Source organism: Odontesthes bonariensis, chromosome 4, assembly GCF_027942865.1.
Source record: "Odontesthes bonariensis isolate fOdoBon6 chromosome 4, fOdoBon6.hap1, whole genome shotgun sequence".
NCBI classification, from domain to species: domain Eukaryota; kingdom Metazoa; phylum Chordata; class Actinopteri; order Atheriniformes; family Atherinopsidae; genus Odontesthes; species Odontesthes bonariensis.
Window position 1 is genome coordinate 30865879 of NC_134509.1, and position 24765 is coordinate 30890643.

At 38.4% G+C, this 24765-nt stretch overlaps 1 long non-coding RNA gene across 1 annotated transcript in view; it reads left to right on the forward strand.

The window, feature by feature from the left end:
- The window catches only part of LOC142378937 (uncharacterized), a 41209-nt gene that overhangs the window by 12852 nt on the left and 3592 nt on the right, over positions 1-24765 (forward strand). Inside the window, exon 2 of the long non-coding RNA XR_012769637.1 lies at positions 248-640. This is a non-coding gene — a long non-coding RNA (uncharacterized LOC142378937). The remainder of the gene's footprint in view (positions 1-247; positions 641-24765) is intronic.

A 24765-nucleotide genomic window follows, 5' to 3' on the forward strand; every position in this document is an offset into this window, starting at 1 on the left:
GCGCTTCATAGCTTTGTAGCTCAGTATGGGTTTGATGCTAAAATGTTTTTTGCCAATCAAAATTTACACCTAAATGGAAGGCTAAATATGGCCCAGGTTAAAAAAATCCCTGAATTTTCTGGAAAGCTTGAAAAAACCCAAAGATCTTTAGTTTGATACACATATGCATGGAACTGTCTCTGACCTTTATGCTTCCCTTTTTCGTCCCCACTTGTCCTCTTTTTCCTATTCTCCCCATCTCCTGCAGCTCCATGCTGTCCCCCCTCTATCAGGACCATGGTGGTTCGGCGGCGTGGCCTCAGACTTCGTCTTGCTCTTCTTCTTCTCAGGGCCTTCACCGGCCGTTGCGCCTTCACCCTCCACCAATCAGTGGGAGCAGTGTGGGCCCCAACCCCACATATTATCATACAGTGTACGATGTCCAGGTGGAGCAGTACAGTGAAGTGCCCTTCTCTGGTGGGGGAAGTAGCTATGGGGATCCCTTTGACCAGGGCTCCATGTCCCTCGCTACCAGCAACAATGATCCAACAGTCCCACTCATACGCCGCAGGGGAGGAATGGTGGATTACAGGGATGTCATCCAGGCTCATCAGGCGCACAAGCTGCACAACACGCCGCAGGCCAAGAGGAAGCAGTGGGAGTAAGTAAAGTTCATTTTGTAATGTCGCAAAAAGGTTAAGAAGTGGGAAATGTTGCTAAAAGCAATTTTCCACATATGTATATGTATGTATATATGTATATGTATATGTATATATATATATATACACATATATATATATATATATATATATATATACACATATTTATATATGTATATATATATAAATATTTATATATATATATGCCACCTTGTTGTTAAAGTGCTCCTCGGGCAACAAGTCCTCCAATCAAAACTACAAAATTATCACCACTCCCTACAGTGAGCAGGGAGGAAATACAACCAACATGAGATTTTCCAATATGAGGGACATGAGGTTGACTGTTTGACTAGTGTTTTGGCAGTGACAACACCCATGGGGTTGTTTTGGGAGGACAGACTCCCTTGTGAGCAATAGTTAGCTTTTTTTCCTTATTCTTTATGTACAATGTTACAGCTTAATTTTTTTTGCAAAAAACAATTTATTCTCTAATTAATTTGCTTATTTGGTACAAATAAGTTTGGCAGAATTAGATTGTATGCTAATTTTCACATTAAAGGCACCCAGACTGTAAGTCAGTCATCTCTGCCTTTGTGGAATGTAAAACTTTACATGATTGAATATTCAAGTTCAGGAGGGAAATGTTTTAACAGGTGTCTGGGATTATAACCTCAGCAGAAAACTGTGTAAATACCACAGATTGAGTTGGGATGTTGCATCACTTAATGAGCTTCAGCCTCAACATAAATGCATGATTTCCATCTACCTCTATCCATCCCTCCATCTTCCTCGTCCTGCTTGCCACAGAGAGATTACGTATTATCCCGCACATCTTGTAGTATGTTATACATGCAAAACGCTTTCAACTTACTTATTACCTACCTAACACGGGACTGTACAGGTTAGAAACAGAAGCTTTAGAAGATCCATCCTACATAAGTGCTTTTGCTCCACACTAATTGCAGTGATTGTACCAAGGATCTTACAGTTTTAAAAGTTATAATCATTGAGTATGAGGTCTTGATGAAATTTTTATGGAAAGATTAATGGACAATCATTGAAGTTGTATCTCAAACAGAGGCATTTAAAAGCTGCCTGACATCCTGCACAAAACAGCTGCAAATCAAAGATGCATCTGTCTGTCTGACATGTATCTTTTATTGTGTTGAGAGAAACGCTCTCAAAAGAACATCAAAGTTTCTATCAAACTTTAACTAATGGTTACATATTTGATGGATGCATCTAATAACGATTTAGCCTTCAAGATCAAACAGAAAGAACTCCAAAAGAGATTCAATCAACCAAGAAAATCAAAGTTGTGTCTTTTTCCTGACTGTGTGCCAGTCACTTAACACATCATAAACTCAAAACATGCAGGTTTGGTTTTACACTTTATACAGATAATGTTTTAAATACAACTCGAGCTGCTTTTCTCAATTTGGTAATCGAATGGAAGGTGTTTTAAAGTCTTACAACAGCATAAAAAATTCAGTTGAAACATCAAGCACTAACTTTTTCTAAAAATTGTGTTTAAACCAGTTTTGTATAGTTTGATCTTGAAAATCTTTGAAAGCTTTAGATTTAGTTTTGAAACAGGAAAAGTGAATGCTACTTGCATTGAAATATTCATCAAGCGATTTTTAGCAAATGGATAATTCCAAAGATGGCCTTTTATAGCTGTCATATATTTTGCTTTTTGCAGTGTCACCCAATTGTGAGTCATTGCAAAAGTTGACTTTGTCCATCACATGTCCTTGAGGTTGCCAAGCCCTGAGATTGGTGACTGAGGTGGCGGATGGTGACAGAGAGAGACCTTTGCCCTGCCTTGTTTTTTTTGTTTTTTTTGACAAACAAATAAGCAGAAAGACAGGCAGACAGACAGCTGCTGACCCAGTTGCAGATCAGACCAGGTGTGTCAGCGAAGCCTGGGGGTGATTTTTATCAGACATGACAGGTTAAAACTCCACTTACCCTGTCGTGCAGTGGATCCACGGTTGAAAAGATTGCCGAAGGGCTTGATAGATTTTATTACCCTCTGGTCCTGTGAGTTTGACTGCTTCTCCCCTCTTCTGTCACTCAATCCCGTTTAATGCCCTCCCATTCTCTATGGTAGTCAACTAGCTGATCATAACCAAATGGAAAATACTGCAATAGGACCAATAGGTGCAGCCTCTCATCTGTCCTCTGCCATCATCCCCCTCTAATTGTGATTGAGAGCATGTTTACTGCATCTGCTGCATCACCTGTCTGAGGCCGTCTCAGTCTTTCTGGCACTTGTTCAGCTCAGTGAGTTCACTTTTGGCAGAATTCAGAATTCCATATGTTGCCAAAAATGATCAAATCCATCAAACGAAACACAACTAAATAAAAATATAAAGGTTAATAAAGATGAGATGAGAACTGGTAAGTTCTGTTGTGTTACAGCAGAACAAGTGACAGGTAAACATACAGTATATGAATACAGAATATAACTGAATACAATTCGTAACAGAATATAATGACTACATGGTGATTCCACACAGACAAGTGTAACATTTCTGTGGTGCATCATTCAGACAATAAAAGAAAGAAATACAACAAAAAAAAATTCAGGCTTCCGACCTCACCACAGTACAGAAACAGCTCTTATTAGAGTGTTAAATGACATAAGGTTGAACACTGACTCAGGCAAGGTGTCAGTTCTGGTCCTGTTGGATCTCAGTGCTGCATTTGACACTGTGGATCACAGTATACTGCTGAACAGGTTGGAAACCTGGGCAGGACACAGCGGGACAGTCCTAGAATGGTTCAGGTCCTACTTGGAGGAGCGGAGTTATTTTGTGACTATTGGAAGTAATCAATCTGATCGAGTGGCTATGACATGTGGAGTTCCTCAGGGGTCAGTTCTTGGACCGCTTCTGTTCACCCTATACATGCTGCCTCTGGGTCAAATTCTGAAGAACTCTAAAGTCAACTACCACAGCTATGCAGATGACACACAGATATATCTCGTGACTGTCTCCAGATGACTGCAGTCCTATAGAGTCATTGTGCGACTGCTTAGAGCAAGTCAAAAAGTGGATGAACCAAAATTTCCTTCAGTTAAATTAAGAAAAAACTGAGGTCATTGTGTTTGGCAACAAAGAGAAGAGGTTTGCTGTCAGTAAACACCTTGAGTCACTGTCTTTAGAAACTAAAGACCAAGTCCGGAACCTTGGCGTGCTGATAGACTCAGACCTGACCTTCAACAATCATATCAAATCAGTCACCAAATCAGCCTTTTATCAACTTAAGAACATATCCAGAATTAAAGGTTTCATGTCCCAAACAGATCAGGAGAAGCTGATTCATGCTTTCATCTCCAACAGACTTGGCTACTGTAACGGTCTTCTGACTGGACTCCCCCAAAAGAGTCTCAAACAGCTGCAGCTCATTCAGAACGCTGCAGCCCGAGTTTTAACCAGAACAAAGAGATCAGATCACATCACCCCAGTTCTCAAGTCTTTACATTGGCTCCTGGTCAGATACAGAATAGATTTTAAAGTTCTGCTACTCGTCTACAAATGGAAACGGAATGGTTTAGGTCCAGAATACTTGAATGACATGCTAGTAGAGTATAAACCCAGTAGAGCTCTGAGATCTACTGACTCAGGTCAGATAGTGGAGCCCAGAGTTCAAACTAGACACGTTGAAGCAGCTTTTAGCTGTTATGCTGCACACAACTGGAACAAACTACCAGCAGAACTGAAATCAGCCCCAACTGTAAGCACTTTTAAATCCAGGTTAAAAACATTTCTCTTTCGGTGTGCTTATGGTTGAGTTTATATTTTTCTTTTTCCCCTCTTCTTTGATTGCTTTTAACTGTGTTTTAATTTTTATTCTATTTTTTATTCTCTTTAAATTGCTTGTTTTTATGCTGCTTTATGCTGTTCTTTTAAATGCCTTGTCTTTATGTAAAGCACATTGAGTTGTCTGTGGAATGAAATGCGCTATATAAATAAAGATGCCTTGCCTTGCCTTGCCTAATGTGCATTTCAGAGATTTTGGAGTAGAAAAGTCCTTCACCTCTGTGGCAGCTGCTTTACAGTCTGAAGACATTTGTTGTGAATTTTTTTTCTGCTGCTCCACTTTACAATTTGGTACAATTGGTGGGTTTACTCATATGATTAAATTTTTTGGCTTTTGTTTATAGATTGAGAGGCAAAATCTCACTTGATTATTATTTTTTCTTTTCTTTTGTAAAGCCAGCCTTGAATGTCAACCTGTCCCCGTCAAACTCCTGTTACTCTTTGCTGTCAAAGCACTCAGTTACATGTTTTTGAGGTCACAGTGAGTTGAGAAATCCTGTGGTTTGGAAAACATGGGCTAAAACTGTATAACCGCTTGGAAGCGTTGGCTGTGGTAGGAATTGACCCATCAAAGCATGCTAAAAGAACAGTGAAGATTTTTAAATCTTTTTGGATAACATTAAATTATCCAAAAATGGCTACTTCGCTCCACATGTTTAAATAAACATGAGTAAACATCAATACCATGAGTGTCAAGTGAAAGTGCCATATTACAAGAACTAACTTGTTCAAAGAGGGAGGTTTGTAAAATTAAAAAGGAGATCATTATAAACCAAGAATCAAAAAGAACGTGCTGTATGATCCAAAGAGAAGTTTATCCCTAGAAGAAACTGCTTCTGACACAAAATCTTTTGTGTTTTCTTTTCAAAGTTAAGCTTTTGTGTTCATAGTTTTGTCTGTATGAATAACACAAAATATAAAAGAGCCAAACACATGCTGCCTAGTTCTGAAAAGTATCACTGCCTTTCTGTTTGGCCCATCAAGTTGTTCAGTTTTTGTTTGATGGATTCTTCATGAGAAAGGACTTTCCTGCATTCACCAGTCTTTTCAGGCCAGATTTTCAGTGACATTTAGGTCAATATGTTCAGCTTGTTCATCTTCAGGTACTCCTTTGTGTAGCGTTTAAGAGTCTAATGCTGATTTACAAGCCATTTTGACTTCATCTTCAGCTTTTCTTGAGACGGTGTTCTGTTAGCTTACAGATTATTTAAATTACTTGTTTTCAAAGTCTATCATTAACTTGTTCATTTTCAAACTTCTGATGTTGAACTTTGAGGTGATGACACAGTAAAAGGTTTCTTCTACTGACTTTTCCATGGAGGTCATATTTCTACTGTGTATTTTCTCACAGTACAACAGTCAATCTGAAACAGTACATCACAATTCCCAAATATGTTTTTATCTTCCCTAAGATATTTCTGTCCCAGGTATTTCTTTCTGTGTGGAGTTTGCATGTTCTCTCCGTGTATGCGTGGGTTCTCTCCGAGTACTCCGGCTTCCTCCCACCGTCCAAAAACATGCATGTTAGGTTAATTGGTGTCTCTAAAATTGTCCTTAGGAGTGAGTGTGAGCGTGTGTGTGGTTGTTTATCTGGTTTGTCTCTGTGTGGCCCTGTGATGGACTGGCGACCTGTCCAGGGTGTACCCCGCCTCTCGCCCGATTACTGCTGGGATAGGCTCCAGCCTTTTTAATTTAAAAAAAAAAAAAAATGGGGGGCGGCTGTGGCTCAGTGGTTAGAGTCGGTCGTCCAATAACCGGAAGGTTGGAGGTTCAATTCCCACTCTCGCTTGGTGGAACTGATAGCTGGAGGGGTGTCAGTCCACCTCCTTATCACGGCTGAGGTGCCCTTGAGCAAGGCACCGTACCCCCCATGCTTCCCGGGCGCTTCATGGCTGCCCACCGCTCCAGGTTGGCATCTGTCTCTGAGTGTGTGACCCTGTGCATGCGTGTGTCAACAGGTGCCAACCTGGATGGATTAAAAGCGGAGGACCAAATCTACCTTCGGGTATAAATAAAGTCACCTTACCTTACCTTACCTTATGTCACATTAATTGGTGATTCTAAAATAGTCCCTAGGAGTTAGTATGAGCGTTGTTGGTTGTTTGTCTCATTTGTCTCTGTGTGGCCCTGTGATGGACTGGCGACAGCTAGGATAGGCTCCAGTCCACTGCCACCCTGAATTGGATTAAGTGGGTATAGCAAATGGATGGATGGATGTTCTATTTGGTCCATCAAGTACTAAAAAGCAGTTGAGCAGGTAATAGTTTAACAGGCTAAAGGGCATTTGAGAGTGTTATTTCTCACGTGGAGGATTTTTTTTCATGTGAAAGGCTATAATAAAGGTTGGTTAATATATTTTTATTAAAGAATTTGTGCTCATTCAAAGATAGTGAGATAAAGGGCTGAGATACTAACTGTTCCATTCATTTTTTTTAATATAACGCAAATCTTAGTACTTCATTGATATTAAAGGAAGAAAAAAAATGACAAAAACCATCAGTATTGGCTTATGGCTGATGGCCAAATTTATATTTTTCGACATCTGTATCAGCCCACAATTTCACAATCCTTGTATCCCTACTAATAACACCTTATGAGCTGTTAGTTAATGCTGTGACTATATGGCACATCACACTATGTTTTCTCTTCTTGACTTTGCTAAGTATCTGTTAAGTTTTTCGGTGTTTAATAAAAGCTTGCCAAAACTGAGGGACACGTGAGAAAATGTGTACTCCACATGCAGACACAGGATTGTCTGAAAAATTTGTAAAATTACAAATTTCTATGCGTAGTAACGCAAATTAGACGTGAAAAGTGTATGCGCCTGCCGGTCCTCAAGAAAGTGATTCGTTGCATTTAGCTTCAGTTACCTTGGAGTGACTTTCCCTCTCTCTCCAGAATTTTTATTAGTTCATATTCCAGAAGCTTGATCATCCATCATTCCCACAAACCGCCTCCTTACAGCTTATGTGCTGTAGAAAAACCTTCCTTCACATCATTTTTCAATTATGCACGTTCAAAGCAATACTTCCTTCAAAATATATATTAAAATCAAAATGACAAAAGAAATGTTTTAACAATTTGGAGACATGGTTGTTGAACTATCAGGGATGTGTGTTTATTAAAGGAAAAGGTAGAATGTTCTGTCTTTCTGCTGTGCTGTATTACTGCCAGAATTTGTCAGTTTGTTACTCTGGCTTGATGATGCAGCTCTGCTGCCAGCTGCACTTTAGACTGGAGAGTGCACATCATTCATTTTAATATTTACCCTCCGTCTCCTTCTCCTCCACCTCTCCTTCCCTCATCCATCCATTGGTTCTTTCTTATCCAAGCATATCTTCTTTTCATTCCATCCGTCTGCTGTTATCCTTCATTCTTTCATCTCATCACATTTCCCTTCTTTTTTCGCCTCACCACTTTTACATCCTTCCTTCCTCCCTTATTTGTTTGTCTTTCCTTCCTTGTTTTTTTTTTCTGTCATTCTCAGAATTAGTATTCATGCTAGCAGACACTGGCATGATTGCATGAAAATAAAGCGTTATTATGAACACTTTTATCTTCTCAAGGTTGTTTGGTGTAAAGATTCTGTTTCCAGAGTTCAACAACAGTTGTTATGAAACATTTAGTTGTGATCTATGGTATATTATGACCATTATGAAATGTAAATCCCCATTTTGAATGTTCCTTCAGAGGCTTTACAAAATACAGATTTATTAGGACTTTTTTTTAAATTTTCCCCTGAGTCCCTTCAGAAGTTCCTGTTCCCCAAGGAAGAGTCCTACAGTTACAACACCCTTTATGGAAGCCTTCACATCTTTGTCTCCTATCCTTTATTCCACTTCAGTCTGCCCAGCTCCAAACACACAGATGAGTCAGTCTGATCAAAGATCTGATGGTTCTTGTGACTAATAACCACTCAGACTGAAATCAGAACTGAACAGGTGTTAGGATGAGCTCTTGGAGGCCTCAGGTGGAAAACTGCTGCCCTCTTGTGTCGATAGCGCTGGTGTGAATATATTATAGGTGTGTTTGATTGTATGCAGTGGGAGACAATAAATCAGAGTTCTTCTGTGTGTCTGTACGTAACAGCAAGGTGATACGGGATCAAATGCGTCATGCTGACAGAGACTCTGACGCAGGTGGGCTCGGTGCCCACACAATGGACATGATTCAAGGCATATAAAAAACTGCCTCAGGGCCATGTCTTGGATGTTTGAATGGGGTGTCCAGGGAGAGACTTAAGCTCCATCCATTTTATGGTGAAATGACCAGCTTAGGACAGGACCTCCACAGCAATCCTCATCACTTTAAATTGGTAGAGATTATATTTTTGTAGCTTTTACGAGTTAAAATCTGAAATGGCTTTTTAAAAGTGTAAGCAATAAGTCTATAACTCCCTTTAAATTAGCTGAATCTAAGTTGTCATCATCCATCATCTGTCAGAAATTAGCCTAATGCCATGTCAGCATTATACCTAAGAGCTTGACATGTACAATTTGTTGTTTAGGCTGTTTTTACAGCAAAGATGTAATAAAGTTTTTTTTTGTAAAAAGGCATTTCTCTGGTGTTAGATTGATTTGTTTAAATCTTTGTGTGGTATTTTGTTTAATTATCTTGGGCATTGTAGTCTTTCTGTCACAAGCACTAAAAAGTAACAGATATACATTTCTCTTCTTTCCAATTTGTTAGTTTTAAAACAATGGACATTAATGGAGATGATTATTTCAGTTATATTTTTTCCAAATAAACATGAAAAAAATCATATTAAATAGAAAATAACAAACTGCACCTTTATTACAATAATGGAGACAAGGATTTTAGACAAATATGTTTGATCATTCAGCACTTGCCACTGGCCACTAGATGGCAGCAGACACAAACCAAATATGTTTACAGTATTATGAGATTCATTACAAAAACAGGAAAATACATTTTTATAATGTTAAATCCAAGGCCTGGGAGGTGATTACATTGAGTGAAATTGTTGAAGGTTTTGGAAAAAGTATCAAAATGTATCTATTTATTATTATTTTTGTTCGTAGTATTCCGTAAAAAGTTTTAAATGTAAAACAAAAATGAAGGATCAGATTTGCGGGCCATTCAAACCATGCAGCTTTGATATTAGTTGTTTGAATTTAGCTTCATGTAGTATTGCTTTGTTGTCTTATGTCTGTCATGTGAAGGGCATGTCTGCAATTGTATAGCTAGATAGATAGTTTATTGGAAATTGTTTTGTCACAGCAGCAAGCAATAAGGTAGTCGCAATGCAACAGATAAAAATAATATGTACAAAATAATATTATAATAAATTTATTAACAATTAGGGTAAAAAATAGAACTGCATTTACAGATGGTCCCAAGATTAGCAAATGATATGCAGATATAATCAGGATTTGTTGTTGTTGGCAGTGCAAATAAAAATGTACATATAGCTATTATACACTGTTACCTTTTGAAATGTGTAATAATAAATCATAGTAACTTTAAAGAATCTGCAGTACTTCATGTGGCCGCAAACGGTCAGCAGAGTACTATTCAGATCTTTTACCAAACACATACACAAACACACTCGTACTGCTGCTGCTGCTATGTTTTTTTTAAATGTAATTATAAAATACCTTGATAGAAATGGTGAAGGGTGATAAAAGAAAAGACTTTAGACCTCACATGTTGGATTAACAGTCAATTACAAGTTTATTGGTGTTTTTTTTCTTAATGATTTTCTGAATCTGTTAAATTCAAAGCTTTTACCCTAAGTTTGACATAAATCAAATGACCTGAATATTCATATTCTGCTGCTGGGAACATTTCAGATGTAGATATATGTAAGATCTGAGGAGTGGGGATGTGCAGCAGAGGTTGCAAAACATTTATTGTAGAAAATGCATGAAAGCTCAGCAATGTCTTTCCCTGGATAAATAGAAGGTTTAGAAATCATTGATTCGTCCTTTATTTTAATGAAGAGAAATCCACTGGGAACATGGTTGTTCTCTCTGAGGAGTGTGCTGTGCACAGAACATGATTTTAAACAAGTACCCTCTTCCAGAACCATGCAGAGGGAAATGCTTGTATTCCATACATTAATACACACTGTCATGTAGTATTTAAACACTTAACCCACACCCCATGCGGTTTTGCAACACAAATATGAGAATCACTGAAAACACAAGTTTTATTCTTGCATTTATGTTCAGTATGTTTGCTTTTGTATTTGGTCAGAGACCAGCCTCCTGCACTTACAGTATATTATTTTAAAAAACTGATTCTTACATTTTATATTACAGTGAAGGTGCCGTAAATCAAACTCAGGGCTTGGGGATGGAGGAGTTTGGAGGAGTAGCCAGCAGGGGTAGGCAGGAGGAGGGGCAACTTGGCTTGTTCATCTATACCATTTCCATTAGACCTCATTCACATTTTTTCTTAAGAGAGCAAGTTTGCATTTTCAGCACTTTTGTATCCACTGTGCTTGTAAATGGACTCTCAGAATAATAGTGCAATCTATAAATGTTAGAAAATGATTGTCTTTTTGGGCGTTTTCTTTTCTTTTTTCAGCAGGGAAATAAATCCTTCAAGTTTTTCTTCCCAAGGGAAGACTTGATGTTTCTGAGAAATGATTAGTGCTGAAGATGAGTACGTTTTGTTTTGTTGTGACAGTCTGGATGGACAGCCAGGGCAGTGGCCAACACAATCAAGCTATCAGTTAGCTAATAGTCTTAGTCACAGTTTTCTTCCTGTAATGACAGAGACATTCCTCTGCTTCGACAGAAGGTCTCGGATGTTTATGGTTGTGATGCACTGCGTGCCAGCAATAGTGACAGTGTTGAAGATTTGGAAGCCTTTTTATTTTTTTACTAAGTCAAATTGCAGAAAGAAGCAATTAGTTAAGTTAAGTGCTGATTGTAAAATATAATCAATGTCACCAGGTTTGCTAGACATTTAACTTTTATACTACTTTTAACATTTATCCATATCCTTTGGGTTTAATCATGTGAGAAAACACATGATAATTTAAAAAAAAAAATCTAGATTTTGGACATTCATCCATGTAAATCATCATATCTATGACTTAAAAATGACAATAATCTAACATCAAAACTACAAGCTATAACCCTTAAAAAAAAAATCTATGCTTATACTTCAATCATTTTTTTCTAAAGGGACGCCTTGGTTCCTATTCCAACTTTTTTTCTTTTTTTTTTTGTTCATATTTCTGCTCATTGTGAGCAGAGAACGTTTTATGAAGGAGGTGATGAATGAGTGAGCAGAGTGCTCCATCCCGATTGGTTCAAGGGTGACCACATAATTTAGATGACATTCTTTCTCCCACTAACGGTTGCCCCCTCTTTGCCATTGGCCGGCTGCCAGCCACTCCTGTTTAGGATAAGGGCGCTGCCTTATCCTTCATGCTCCAGCTTTTTCTCAATGAAGTTTTTACACTAGGGACATTTATGGCACATACTCATTCACTTAAGACTTGGGTGACATATTGACTTCATAAGTGGCTTTAAACTTCCAATAGCTTTTAAACACATTAAAGCTGCACTCAAGAAAAATGTTTGTGTGTATGAAGCCACCTGTGTTCTTACATGAAGTAGATTATGTTTGCATCACAACATCATCCCTTACCCACATTTGGATGCTGTTGATTTGCCCTGTTTGCCAAGGTTACATCCAAGTAATAAACAATGACTTTGACTGTATGGAAAAAGTCCATATTATGTCCCAGCAACACCAGCAATGTTTTTCCCACCTTTTACCATCTTTCACTGACTACTTAAAACCATGGTCCAGATTTACTAAACCAGGCAAATTAGCATGTGCTTGCACACAATAAATGAGCCTACTGTATGGAAATATCTGGCTCAGCCCACGAGTTTCTAAAACTGCTGATTTAAAAACACAGGCGCAACATGCTCATTTAAAAAAAAAAAAAAGACTAAAGCAGTATACAAGGAGCCACACAAAACAGCAGACTTGTGATCAAAAAGACCTGTTGATAATCAGGAGCCTGTCAATTATCAATTACATGTGCACAGCTTGTTTCTTTCTTTATTCTTTCATACAAGCATGAACCTGATTATCTGATCAGTTCAATTATTACGTGAAACTGTTTTTCTCTTTAAGTTAGTTTTGAGAATTGGCAAAGGCTTCTTTTGCTTTCTTTTTTTTATTTGACATTAGCGTGTGTTGTTTTCTATGTAAGCTGGTCTGTGTGGGCCTCTAAAATAAACAGAACAAACAAAGAAAAAAAAAATCTAACTATGGTTGGTTTTAACACTGTTATGATTCTAATTACTAGCATGTTGTAAATGTTTAAAGTGTTTTCTACTTAAACAGTTATATTTTTTTTACCTGGTACTTTTGCTTTACATTTACATTTATATTTATATTTGATAAATATACAAGTAAGCCAACTTAATATATAAAGTTTTTAGACAAAAATCTAAAGTATTAAAAATGAAACTCTGCTTGGTGCCTCTCAACTAAAGGACAATAAAATATGAAAGAAAAAAGGCTAGAGCTCACCGATTCTTATGAATTTCTAATAGTGGAAACAGAGAAACTTTTCGAAATTACTGTGTCTTTATCAGAGCCAAATTACAAGTGCTTTTATATCTGTAGTTTATTTTACACTGCAAAACTAATGATTTAAACTTGAGGACAAGCCATCCATATACTGCATACTGAATTATAATAAGCCTCTACTTACTAGCAGCCCAATTAGTGTACACCACTAAGCAAATCAAATGTCCCGCGATTTATATGTGATATCTTCTAAGATTAAAGCGATGTTTCCCAAAATTGCATGTTCTTGCTTCAGTATTTTATTGTCTCATTAGAACCTGTTTTATAAGTAAGCCACTTTATTCTGACTGTCTTTTTTTATCATGAGGTCACATTGTCCTTGTGTCCAGCTAACAGAAGAGAGTTACCTGTTTTTCAAGCCTGACCGGCTCAGGTCAAGACAGAAAAGGACAAACAAGTATGTCTACCCTGACAAGGACACATACTCCAAGAAGTGAAAGAGAAACTAAGAAGCCTAATGGAAGTGAAGGGATGTGAATAATGCATAGAGATAGTGAAAAAAAAATTGAGGGGGGAAGAGGGCAAAAAGTTGGGGTGAGAAGAAGGGGATAATAAAGAGTGTAACAGAAACAGACATGAGAAGAACAGATTTATTGCTGCTTGGTTTATCTCTGTGTCCAAGTCTACTTATTGAGGACTGTCATTGAGACATGACATTTACTAAATACCTTTAACACAAACTTTATGTCTAGCTCCAACTCTACCCTCCAACTAGATCACCCTCGACCGAAGGTCCTTTACGGTTTAAAACTTGGTTTCTTTTTGGGCTTCACGGTGGTGTGGTGGTTGGCACCGTCACCTCACAGAAAGAGGGTTCCTGCCTTTCTGTGTGGAGTTTGCAAGTTCTCCCCATGTATGCATGGGTTCTTTCCGGGTACTCCGGCCTCCTCCCACCATCCAAAAACATACATGTTAGGTTGACTGGTGATACTAAATTGACTCAAAGTGTTAGTGTGCATGGTTGTTTGTCTCGTTTGTCTCTATGTAGCCCTGTGATGGACTGGTGACCTGTCCAGGTTGTACCCTGCCTGTCGCCCAATGGCAGCTGGGATAGCCTCCAGCCCCCCGCGGTCCTGACATTGATTATGGCGACATAGAAAATGAATGGATGGATGGTTTCTTTGTTCGGAACTCTGGCCAGTAGCCATCATTAGTGAAGTGTCAGTGTTTATCGTAGGTGTAGAGAGGACTCAAATGCAGACTCACATTAGGGCAGGGAGGTGTTTTTATTTAACTAAATCATCTAATTTAACTTTGTTGAGGAAGGTGGTCCAAAATAGAGATCCAAAGAAATACAGATGAGGAATAACAAAACTTGACTTGGCACAGGCAAAAACAAAGAACAATGACTATCTACAAAAAAAATAACAAAACTGGCAATGAAAAAAGGAAACTAGACAGTGTAAATCCTGAAGGAAGGACTGGCTAACACATGGTAATCAGCAGATGAAACCCTAAACTAAACAAAATGTACAAGGGAATAAGCTCCACAACTAAGGACATGGAGTAAAGCTTGCTAAGGCATCAGAGAAAACAGGCTTCTTAAACTTCAAAACTTCAAGATAGACAAGAAAATGGAACAAATAAATCCAAAATACAAGGTCAATGCTAAAACATTTAAACAAGGAACATCACCAAACCCATGAACCATAACAGAAATCCTAACAAAACCAAAAGATTTTAACAGTGAAGGCTTTCATAACAATGTAGTCGCCTATAGTCTGACATCTTAGAACATGGCAAGTAAGCGTATGAAAAGTTAATTGATGAATAATTAATTTATAAGGGGGAATTCATTCAAATAATCTGATCTACCAAGTCTCGAGGAAGTTTGAATTACTGCAATGAGAAAACTCCAAACATGACATTACTAACTGCTTATTACAGACCGACACAACATGAAACAGACAACACATGAAAGTAACTAAAACAGGACGTGACTGTGGTTGCTAAAACAAGCCATTTCAGAGGGGTGTTGTGAGATGGACAGGAAAATATCTGAGTGTATGAGGGTTCAGAAGACAGAAATAGATGTGTAACACTAAGGAAATTAACTTTAGTGTATATCAATAGCTAGTTGCCTAAAATTACAACCCAAAATTTCAGTCATAAATTGGACTGTGGTCGTCCCAAAAAAGACCCCATTGGTCATTTGTCCATGCAATAATGAACTATAGTTACGTTTAAAGAATATGAAACCTCTTTTGGTTCTGAGAGCAACAGCGGGTCAACTGTGGTTTTTCACCACTCACGTGATTGTGTAAACTCAGAAAGGAAGTGACAAAAGAGTTTCAGTAAAGTCATGTTAATGACTGAATATAACCCAGAACTGAAGAAAAAAGTTGACTTATCTGGGTGTCCCATTGTTAAAAGCACTGCTCATAATCGTCCCTGTGGGTCGTAATTCATGGTATGAAAAACATGACCTATTTGATTTTGATTGGATGACATGTTGTGAAAAACAGCTTTTACTCATCAACTTCATAACCTTTTAACCAGTGGCCTTATTGTGAATGCTTACAGTAATAAGCTATGGAACAGAGGAAACATGCTGTTCATCTCCCCTCCCTGCCCATCTTCATATCCACTCACCTCTTCCTCGCCCTTTCACTATCTCCCTCTCTGTCCCTGCTCTCCTCCATTTCACCTTCTTCCCCCACCTTATCACACACATTAAACTGTTTGCTGGCTCATCTCCACATATCCTTTTCATCATTTCTCCATCTCTCTTCTATTCCTCTCAGACATTTTTTCCTTCATCTCTTTTCCTCGGCCCAAGTTTCTTTTTGCCTTCCACTGTCTATTTTTAAGCTCCTCCCCTTTTGTTTTTGTTCTTTTTTGGTCTGTTGTCTCCTCGCCTTCCCTGCTGTTCTTATTTCACTGTTCTCCTTCTGCTCTGTCCTTTCACACCTCCCTTGTCTCCCTTACCTCTGCTCTCTCATCCTCTTTCATGTCCTCTTACACCTTTCACTCGACTTTGTCTTGTCTTTTTCTAACCTCCTTCAATTCCCCATTTTTTACTTTCTGTCAGTCTTCCCTTCCTTTTATGTCTCCATTTCCCTTGAACTCTGACTTTAGCTGTCATAAGGGTTATACTTATGGGTTATACTATGATCAGAAAAAAATGCCATCAGTGTCCAGCATCCATGCTCTAGCTTTGTTGAAGAGGGACCTGAATCTCAGTCCTCATATAAAGTGCTGAGCACATAGCTTTAACAGACTATTAACAGAGTGATGGGAGTGTCCAATAAAAAAATGAATTAAGCTGTAGGAAGCAACAGTTGGACCCTGGTCTGAGGTTTCATGAGGCGTTTAGGGTCGCAGTACAAATTTATCCGACTGGTTTCAAATTTGAAGGATTTAGAAGAGGTCATTTTCCATGAATTTTGAATCAAGATGTATCACAACAAATACTGTGATCAATGTCTACATTAGGGATCATTTGAGCAGCTTATTTCTTACTATTTTTACTTCTTTTTTTTCGTACCATAACCGACTTTTTATATATAGACAGTTGTTTTTTTGGCAATGGAGCTACTGAAACATGCTTTTGTTCATTGTTTGAGGTTTGGAGCAATGCTTATTTTATTTTTTTTTCTTCTTTCCCAGTCTTGTAGTTAGTTTGGATCAATTTACTGTATGCAAACAAAGAGTTGACTTTGCAGTTTTGGTGAGCCTGTGAGCACTGCAGCCTTGGGGTTTTGTTCTTGGCTGAGAGAAGTGGAACCAAAAGTGGTCTTCTCCTGTTGTAGTCCATCTTCCTCAGGGCTGTGCACTCTGAGAGGCTTTTTACTCACCACAGTCAGAGGAGTGGTTGAGTTACTGTGTGCTTTCTATCACTTTGAGCCAGTCAGACCATCTGACCTCTCCCATCAACACATTTCTCTGTGCAGAGCTGCCAATCAGCAGTTGCTTAAAAAGTGTATCTAGTACAACATATATAACGGTCAAAGTCAATATGAATCTTTTCTACTTCCTGTTGTTTCATATAGATTAAATTTTTTTAGTATTTTTTTAAAAACATAGGCTCTACTTTCCCATCTTTTAAGCGATTACATTTTTTGTAACCCTATTTTCATTTATTAATATGTATCATCTGCAGTGCATTTGTAATGTCTTCAGAATGTGGGTTTGCATTGTCTCGTTAAAAGAATTCATTGACATCCCTGGAAAAGGCGTGGTCTTGAAGTCAGCTCAAGTTAAAAAATTTCAATGTATTTCCGCGTTAATGCTGCCATCATAAAAGTGTAAATGAACTTTGTCAAGGGAAGTGATACAGCCCCGTGCCATCACAAAGTCCTAATGGTCCTTTTTGTCTTTATTCTGAAGTGTAAGGTGTCAATTTTTTTCCCAAAAGTCTTGAATACCGATTGGTCTGACCATAATACCCATTTCCACTATGTGATAGTACATCCCAGATGCTTCCGTGCCCTGAGACGTTGATGCAGACTCTCAAAAAGGTTAATATAAGGTTTCCTTTTTTTTGTAGACTTAAGATTTAAGTGGGGTTTTTTATTATAACACAATACTGTAGAGGTTGACAAAGTTTTCCCACGGTGCTCTCTGTGGTTATGTTAGCTGTTGATGAATAAAGGTTGTTGATGCAGAGCTGTCTTAAAGATTGAAGGTTCAGCTTCATGCTTAATTTTTCCTGTAAACACTGGCCTTCTCCCATATTCCTTTAATCATTAAATGATATTATGCACAGCAGAGAGAAAAATATGCAAACGCATTCAAATCTTTCTTTAAAGATGATATTTTTGAGCATTCCAATGAATTTCTCACACAGTTATTGAGTAACTGAAGCTCTGCTGCCCATCTGCTCTCCTCTGCTGCCTTTCCTGGATACTGCTTTTGGTTGCAAATCAGAAAAAAAAACTGCAAATGTTGAGTTGGCTTCATCTCTGATTTGCCTGCTTAGTCTTTTAGTAGTTGCCTCCTCAATTAAGATAAAACAAAAAAGACTCTACATACCGAAACAGTTACTGGGCAGAGCCCCTACTCTGGCAGCAGCTTCCTAAATGTGCAGTGATGACTCTTCTGTTTTGGGCAAATTGGGACTTACACAGAGTTTTGGGTATGTCAAAAGAGGAAAAATTGCACAAAGATACTGCTGGAGTCATCAATGCTTTGTCCAATTTTTTTCTTTTTACCCTGGTGGAACATTGCATCTGTTGCCACAAACATGCTGGTGATTGTTTAATTGGTTTAATGTATTCACCATGCACTGGACTTTAGCACAGTATTAGAAATGCACAGAAATGGCGAATTCCATACGAATAAAATTGATCTAGGAAGCTCTGTGGCTGGCTTCAGTCTGCATTGTTACGTGTGGACTCTATCTGTCTACAGCTCTCACACTGGACTGTATGAACATCCATAAACTGCCAGTCGAGGCAGATGGCTGCTCTTCCTGAGTCTGATTGTGCTGGAGATTTCTTCCTGTTCAAAGGGAGTTTTTTTTTTTTTTTTTTCAAGCCACAGTCGCCTCCTGTACGCTCAGTGCGAGGGATTGAATCGTAGATAAGTTTCGATGCAATCTTTTCGTTTCCTTTGCTATTTGTTGAAATTGAATGAAATGGACTAATTTGGATTTTAATTAGTTAGGTTTGATAAGTTTATGATTGTATGATTATGAACTGGATAATGATGAATTGGACTGTATCTTGTAAGTGCCTTGAGATGACATTTGTTGTGATTTGGCGCGATAGAAATAAACCTGAATTTGATTTGATTTAAACTGAAACTGTATAAACATGTAAAGCAATGTATTTCACACTGAATTCTTCATATCCTGCGTCATCATCCTCTATTGCATAATATCCCTTTGGAGTATGAACTGGCAGATTTTCTTTCTCCTCCTTTTTCTTTTCAACAGCTTTAATCTTCCTTATTGTCCCACACAGCACCTCCACTGCTTTCCTCCATCTCACCCAAACATCTGAGCTGACTTTTAACATAAGAAATATACATTAGGGGAAATAAGCAACTGGAACTTCTCGTCGTCCTGTGCTCTTCTAAATAGTCAGTGTATTGGTCATATAGTCCACTCACTTAGTTAAGAGCAGCCATTTTCACACTGCAAACTCTCTAAAATAACTAATCATTTGGATTCCTTCACTTAAACATAATTAAGAATAATTATTGGAAATAAAAGTGAAAAGAATTTTGAGCCTTATGATTGACTGACTGACTGTTTAAAATGTAATGTTTGGGGGATGTTTCTGTTAATCCTTTGAAAGAAAAGAGACATTTTCCTTCCCCATAGATATAAATATCTCTTGTATTTGCCAGCTGGAAACAAACTTCACAGAAATCTTCTGAATATTTCTGTACCCATGCAGCTCTCTGCTGTCAGTTCCTCATGAAGTTAATTTTTCAGCAGACCTGTTAAAAAGTCAGTTTTGAAACGGTCGCTGAAATACACAGCGAATGAAATGACAAAACCGTTAAATATGCATATTTAACGGTTTTATTTGCATTGATTCTCCTGAAACTACAACATTCATCAAACAGGATGACTATTGCCCCTCTGTGGCTATTTGACATCCTTGGACATATGGGCTTAATGTGCTTGACTGGCCTTTCTGTTCGTCCCTTAGATTTTGGCAGGTTTCCACATATTGTGCTGCATTGAAATCAACGTTTAGTTTTTCCTCTCAGCTGGGATCTTCAATTGGCCAGTGAGGATTTTTTTTTAACTTTCTCTAAAATGCTTATTCCGTTCAATGTGGTACACACTTTCGTATACATGACAGAAATAGTGATTGATCTAAGTGAGCTTTTACATTGTTAGTGGAAATATGTAAAATATAATAAAAAAATAAAAGATAAATGGTATTTGATACAAGAGAATCAATTTAAATTATTCTGTAAATTGAATCAGACAATCAGACACTTCAACCATCTCATATCAGAACACTTTGAATGATTTCTAGATGAGAATCTGCACCTCTTCTCTTTAAACGAGACCAGTCTCTTGGTACATTACTCTCCAAAGCAGAATACCTCAATGACTAGCATGTGACTGAGTCGGCCCTTTTTTTTTCTTGATTCAAACAGAGTAAATGCAAAGTTTACGGTCCTTCATTTTGTTGTTACCTTAAATTTTCTGTTTGGATGGTAATTTAAACAGACAGCGGTGAAAATAAAGAAAATAACTTTTGAAAAAAAATGTCTGAATTGAGACCTAATTTGGATTATGGATCTTCTTTCAGAAATTGGCAAACTGCTCCTATTTAGTCACCCCTCAGCTGTCAAATATATGGTTAAACACACTTTCTCACCAAAAACTGTACATCCTGTCTGCTTTTAGGTTCAATTTTCAGGGGCAGCCATGTTTGGATACACTGGTTTAAAAATTATGGAAAACTGTTGAATAATGATTTATTTTAATCAGTTTGATCATTTTGTCTTTTTTCTGAAGATCTTAGAGGAGTTTTTAGAATTTAGCATGATGACACAACATGCTTTAGCAGGCAATTGGACAGCGAACCCAAGATATCAGTGCTTCAAATAAAACAGCCCCTGTTTCTGGTACCTAATTTCAAACTCTGCCAAAACCCAACTCTTGTGGGTGTGAAATTTACACCACAATTCTGACATTCTAGCAGATAAAGTGTCACAGAAATGACTTTTTTTCAATATGCAAAATGAACATTTTTCCATTTCACATATCTACAGCAATAAACAATGCATACAAACGAAGTAACTTGCTTTTTCAGATGACTGTAGTCATGTAGTCAAATATTCAGCCCAGTCTTTGTGGTTATATAGAACGTGCTTGTGGTTTCTAGAATTGTAAAATGACAATATTTACTTCTCGTTGTAGTTTAATGATTCAGTTGATAGTAAGATAGAAAAAAAAAACTCTCTCTCCTTCACAGTCAGTTCCTGCATCTCTGATCTCACTCTTCCCCTCTCAGCTTTTTTTTTCATTGTATCACTCCTTCCCATCTTAATTTTCTTTATTTCTTTCTCCATGTCCAATAGTGCTGATTCTTTGTCTAGAATGCTTACTCCACACACCCGATCCAGGCCCATTAGCTGAGACCAGCACACTCCTTTTCCTTGTCCTCTCTCTCCCTACTGTGTTCTTCCTCTCCACTTCCATTAACTAGCCAATCAATTAATACAGGTTGAGTCGGCGTGAGAACGAGCCAAAGAAAAAAAGAAGAAAAGCAATCCCCTAATTAGCTTGGACGCTACATCAGCTCACTATATCTCTCTCTCTGCCTCTCTGCAAAACCCCCAACTCACACACAAAGACACGCACATACCACCTCAACTTATTCTCTTAGATCCACGCACTTCACATAAAGACTGCAAACTCTGAGGAACATACGTTTTGTATGGGTGTGTGTGTGTGTTTCCACTCATTTTTCAGTAGACATTAACCTCATTGGGACCACTAGTCCTGATGGTAACAAAAAGCACAGTCCTAATGAGACAAAACTTCATTGCTGACCTGTTTAGGTTGTATGGGTGAGATGAAGTTAGCAAAAAAGGAGCCTGGCGTCTCTATTTTCTAGCAAAGTTTTCTCATAAAACCAAATTGTTCTGTCAAGTTGTCTGTTTTTCCCTAATATCAGAACAAACATAGGTCACTACCAGTTGGAAAGCACCCAATTAGTGAAATGAATGCTTACATGTTTAGAAGCACCACTTTATTGAAATATGTGCAGATATAAATGGAAATACTGTATATAAGACAAAAACTGAGTTGTACAATGCTAACGAGCTAGCAATTCAATGTTTGTATGAGCACCTTTATTCTTCAACACTTTCAGATCCCACTTAGACAAGCCTTCTTCTCCTATCTTTAAGTGGTCTTTAGGAATAGTTCTCAAGGCATCTTGAAGGATTAATCCAAAGCTGTTCTTTGGATGTTGGCTGGCTTTTGTTCCATTCTCTGTCAAGATGATCCCACACTGCTTCAATAATGTTGAGGTCCAGGTCTGGCGAGGATACATCACTCCGTAAAACCTGCTGCCATTGATTTTCAGTACAGTTCTTGTGTCATTTGGCATACATCCGCCTTTTCTCCCTGTTGCCCTTCCTTAAGAATGGCTTCTTGACAGCCACCCTTCCATGGGGACCATTTCTGATGAGCCATCAGTGAACAGTAGATGGATCAACTGAAGTCCATATGCATCTCTCAAGTTCTGTATCAGGTCATAGCTGATGTTTATTTTCCTATTTTAGCAGGATACCAGATTTAGAAATTTAGTAGGTCTTATACTTCTACTACTTTTGTCCTCCATATGTCCAGTTTCCTAAAAGTTCACACAGAGATTAAGATCTAATTTATTGGTCATGCACACACAAAACTTGTCCACCACTTTTAACCCATCCAGGTTGGCACCTGTTGACATACGTACAGGGTCACACACTTATAGACAGATGCCAACCTGGAGCAGTGGGCAGTTATTTCAGTGCTCGGGGAGCATGGGGGTATGGTGCCTTGCTCGAGGGCACCTTGGCCATGACAAGGAGGTGGCCCCTCCAGCTGTCAGTTCCACCAATCTTTTTTTTGAGTGGTGAGAGCAGGAATCGAACCTGCCAACCTTTTGGTTATTGGACGACCTACTCAAACCACTGAGCCATGGCCGCCAACAATGCACAATGCCCACAATGCAGTGTTTTAACTTTTCAGCTAATCACTTTCTGAAATGTAATTTTATCCTGGTCTAATTGCATTAGGTATTTTTCATAGATATGACTAAATAAATGTTAATAAACTGTGTCTTTGTGACAGGCTGCTTGTAACAAAGTGCCTAAAGATACAGTTTAAAGTAGGTTCTTTACTATGTTGACTGTTATTGTGTAGACTGAATACTGGTTTATTATTTTAATTAGGTACCTTTTTATGCTTGAATAATTAATTGGTCAGTGTCAAGTGTCTTAAAAAACTGAAAAAAACTAAAAACAAATTCCTCTAAAAATAGCCAGGTAATAGGACTGGATTGAAAATGAGTGAAAAATCAGCTCATGTCCAAAGAAAAACTTGAAAGACCTTGAAAAAGCCTGGAGACTTATTACTCAAGACCACTTTAAAAGACTTGTTCAGTACTTTATATAAAGTCGAACATTTTAACGTATAGTTACACATTCAATAAGTGGAAAACGGCAGCCTAGAATTTCTCCATTTTACCATTTTTACCAATTTACACAGGAACATTTGGAAATGTGGACAAACATACACATTTTATAGATAGACTAAGCTGCAGAGGGATGCCTCACAGGCCAGGGTCAATAGACCCTGGAGCAGGAGTGAAAGGCTGTACAGCAGGCTCAGGACCCCAGGTGCAGGCTGTGCAGAGAGGCCTCCAAGACAGTCCAGCACATAGTAGCGGGGTGTAGACAGTTGTAGGCAAATCAGTGGGGTAAAATAGAGGATCATCTGTACCGAGTATGGGTCCCAGAGTCAAAGTGGGAGACACCTCCAAACATGGTGGAGAATGACAGAGCTACAATCCCTTGAGACTTCCAGATTCAGATTGATAAACGAGTGATGGCCAACCAACTGGACATAGCAGTGGTCGACAAACCACAGAAGAAGACAGTGGTAATAGATGTAGCAATTCTCAGTGACAGCAACATCAAAAAGGAGGAACACAAGAAGCTTGAAAAATACTAAGGGCTGAAAGAAAAAGTTAGAAAGATTTGGGAAGTGAAGACAACAGAGGTATCAGTGGTAATCAAACTGGGAGAACTGCTGTATCCTCCATTTGAATTCAGTTATATAAGAATCAAGTTTATTACAACTTTCTTATCACTTAGAAAACACATTTCCTTTCTGACAAAGTTGCCATGGAGAAGTAGTAAATTTAATTTCAGAATAAAACTTTTAGAACTGTTAGGGCCAGTCCAAAGTGAATCATAATGTCAATTTTCATTCTTCAAATTGAATGTGAGTTGGCCTCACGCCTGCTGTGGTATTTCTCTGTTCTCATTCTCAACCTCCCAGACAGCTCTGTAGCTTTGGCCTGCTGAGTGAGATCAGAGAACAGGCAAGGAGGGAGGGGGGCGAGAGGAGGGTTATTTCAAATGGGAGGTGCCAGGGCTTCCTGCGGGGGTTGCCTATGTGAACGCTCCCTGAATGACAATGCTGTGCATCAGGATCTCAGCACGACTCCCTCAGCAGCACATGCACACCCACCCACGCACACTCCAAGAGAGAGAGAGAGAGAGAGAGAGAGAGAGAGAGAGAGAGAGAGAGAGAGAGAGAGAGAGAGAGAGAGAGAGCCTGGGAAAGCTGCATAGCCATGCAGCACTAGTAACAATAACACAGGTTTGCTAGAGTGCAGAATAGCAAAAAGAGAAAGGAAGGAGACAGTAAAATGTCTGTAGTTGTCACCTTACGATCCGTCCGTCCTCATTATTAATATGTGATAGCACAGGTTATCAGACCACACCATGGTTTTCTGTGTCCACTAGCACCACTTCCGTCCCACCATTTCGCCACCACCCACTTTTTTTCAACACTCACTTTCTTGCTCTCCTCTGCTATCAGCAAAAACTGTCTTTTATGATACCTGGTAGTAGCCTCCAGTCTGAGGGAATAAGATGCCAAGCTAATTCAGTGATGCAATCATTATTACAAAAAAATACATCTTGTAAAAACCTGGTGGCTGCGTCATACACTAGAGCAAAGCTTATAATAAGCAAATGACTACACAAAATGCACATCTCCCATCTTCACAAAGTGAATC